Source organism: Octopus bimaculoides, chromosome 11 (genome assembly GCF_001194135.2).
Source record: "Octopus bimaculoides isolate UCB-OBI-ISO-001 chromosome 11, ASM119413v2, whole genome shotgun sequence".
Classification (NCBI taxonomy): Eukaryota; Metazoa; Mollusca; class Cephalopoda; order Octopoda; family Octopodidae; genus Octopus; species Octopus bimaculoides.
Window position 1 is genome coordinate 34059031 of NC_068991.1, and position 3327 is coordinate 34062357.

The window sequence follows — 3327 nt, forward strand, 5'->3', positions numbered from 1 at the left end:
CGCTGCACATCACAGTGGAGCAGGGGAACAGTGACAGCGGTCAATTCCAGAAACAATGTATCTGTGGATGGAATGCCACGTCACGTGCTGGACCTGCGCAGGATAGCCACTTCGTCGGATGAAGAGCGTGATGGAAACGAGGCACCTGGCTTGAGAAGATTTTGACGTGTAAGGCGCCCGCCCGGTTGGATGGCGGACTTCGAATTGGAGTAGGGGTGAACGTGATCTTTAAGATCAGGCTGGCATGTGGTATGACGTCAGTGACTGGGGAGCTGACCGGAAGGGCGAGTTGACCGGAAGAGGAAGAAGTGCAGAGAGAGCCTTGATCGGGATTTCGTGCCCTTTTCGAACGGGGTCATGGTCAGGAGAGGATGTGCTAAGCGACGGTCTAGGTTTGGGAGAAGCAGCTGCTATTCCTAGTGTTCTTCAGGTCGGGGCAAGCTTCGAGAATCGGATACCGCAAGACAGACTTGCAGTCAACGAAAGGAAAACCGAGGTAAGGCATTTACATCTACTCGCACGCATACACCACAACAAGTAACAGTAAATGCTGCACAAGATTTGAATGATGAAGGAAAGGAGATTCTAGAAATGTTGCAGGGTAAAATGTGTGATGGGAACAATGAAGTACCACCAAATGTAAGATATATGCACAGAAGGAAAGTAAGGAAGCCACAGGCAAAGTAAGTGACGTTTTGAGCTTGATTAAAACAGAAAACATTAGTGAAACAAACCAGCTAATCATAGCTGTTGCTAATGCTATAGCTGACATAGTAGAATACAAGCAGAAAACTGAAGAAACGAAAGGAAGTGAAAAGAAAGAACCAAATTGGTGGAAGAGAATATGAATGAAGTTGGAAAAGATACTGAAAGAACTGGGGCAATTAAATAGGATAATGAGAGGCGAGCTCAAGGATGAGATAGTAATCAGAAAATTTGATGCACAGTACAGGTTTGAAAAAGGAGAAAGCAAACAGTACATGAAGAATTGTCACAAACGGTGACAGTGTTAAAGGCCAAATTGAAAAGGTATGATACTAGATGCAAAGGTTTTGAACAGAATAGACTGTTCCAATCAAATCAAAGACATCGTTTTGAGGAAATAAATGGGGACCAACATCAGGAACTAATTCCTGATGTGGGAAAATAAAGTATTTTGGGGGAAACTGTGGAACAGGTTGGTGAGACATGAAGAAAGTGAAGAGTGGCTAACACAGGTGGAAAGACAACTTGCAACTATGCCAAGACAAAAGGATGTCAGAATTGATCTCTATACAGTGAGACTGAAGTAAAAAAAAAAGCAAATTGGAAAGGAGCTGGCCTGGGTGGAGTACAAGGCTACTGTGAAGAACTTTACACAGTTGCATGAAAGGATCACTGCATAACTGGATGAAAGCCTACAGCATGGTCACGTTTCTACTGGATGACAAGTGGATGAATACTGTTATGTCTCAAGGTGACTTGGCATCAGATTTTCGACCTATAACCTGTTTACCACTTATGTGGAAGCATATGACTGGTGTTTTGGTGGAAAAGCTATATAATCATCTGGAAAGTAACAATCTACTTCCAGAAGAGCAGAAAGGATGCAGGAAACAAAGTAGGGCAACAAAAGACCACTTAATTGATAAAATAATAATTACAAATTGTAGATGCAGATTGATAGGACTGAATGTAGTATGGTTAGATTGCAAAAAGCATATGACATGATACCACACTGTTGGTAAAGTAAAACAATGAGCATATTTGGAGTGGCAGAAAATATTGAGAAAATGTTTAATGAAAGAATGAAACATTGGAATATGGAATTGATTGGAAGAAAACAGACTTGGAAAATTGAACATCAGCTATGGAATATTTCAAAGTGATAGCTTATCTCCATTACTATTTGCATTGGCCATCACATTGCTCAGTTTGATGGTGCACAAAGTTAAAATAGCTTACAATTTGCGAAGAGGATGTGATCAGATAAATTATCACCTCTTTATGGATGATATAAAAATTTGTGCAAAAAATGAGAAACAGCTTAAAAGTCTCGTGCATACGGTTTGCATTTTCTCAAATGATGTATGGAATTTGGGATCAAAAAGTGGGATACTTAGAAAATGAAATGAGGAAGATTTGAAGGAAGCTAATGGATTGAAATTCCACATAGGCAAACAATGAAAGTGCTTGAGAAAGAGCAGTGGTATAAGTATTTGAGGATAGTGGAATAAAACATGAAGAGATGAAACAAATTGCCAGTATAGGGTATACAAGGAGAGTTAGAAAATTATTACAGTCAAAGCTGAATTCAAAAAGTATTATTGAAGCAATAAATACAAGAGCAGTACCTGTAATTAGACATGGAGTTGGAATTGCAGACTGGACCAAAAACGACATATGGAAACTTGAGAGAAAAACTAGAAAGCTGTTGACAATGTATGGAGCCCACCAACCGGCTGTACTTGAAGAAAGACCAGGGTTGAAGAGGCTTAATTGCTGTGGATGAATGTGTACAGGTCAAAAGAAAATGCCTACTAGAATATTTACAGACCAACAGAGAGAAATTATTAAGAACAGTGAATAATGGACAGGTGATCAATAGGAATAGAATAAAAGGACAAAAATGAAATTTAAAGAGAGCACGTTAGATAGATTGAAGTGAAACCTCTGCATGGTCAATTTTGAAAAACCACTGAGGATGTATGTGGAACAAAATCTTGGGAATGATTAAAAAAGGAGCAATTAAAAACAGAAACAGAGAACCTAATTGTAGCAGCCCAGGATCAAGCAATAAAAACAAACAACACGAGGAAAAATGTATATGGGAAGAATGTGTCTGAAAATGTAGAGTTTGTGGAACTTGGAATGAGACAATGGCACACATTGTTGCAGAAAGTCCCAAGTTGACATAGGAAGAACATAAGAAATGGAGGCATGACCAAGTTGTAAATGTTCTACACTGGCAGCTTTGCCAGAAATGGGGATTTGAAGTAGGAGACACATAACATGATCATTGGGTCAAATGAGTGCTGGAATCAGAGCAATGTAAGGTTTTGAGAGACTTTCCTATTCCAACAGACAAGAAGATGCAAAATAATTGATCAACCATAACAATAATCATCATCATCATCATCGTTTAACGTCCGCTTTCCATGCTAGCATGGGTTGGACGATTTGACTGAGGACTGGTGAAACCGGATGGCAACACCAGGCTCCAGTCTGATTTGGCAGAGTTTCTACAGCTGGATGCCCTTCCTAACGCCAACCACTCAGAGAGTGTAGTGGGTGCTTTTACGTGTCACCCGCACGAAAACGGCCACGCTCGAAATGGTGTCTTTTATG

At 40.2% G+C, this 3327-nt stretch overlaps 1 protein-coding gene across 1 annotated transcript in view; it reads right to left on the reverse strand.

Moving 5' to 3' along the window:
- Window positions 1-3327, reverse strand: part of LOC106880823 (galectin-4) — a 124810-nt gene that overhangs the window by 45250 nt on the left and 76233 nt on the right. The gene's annotated exons all lie outside the window — the stretch shown is intronic.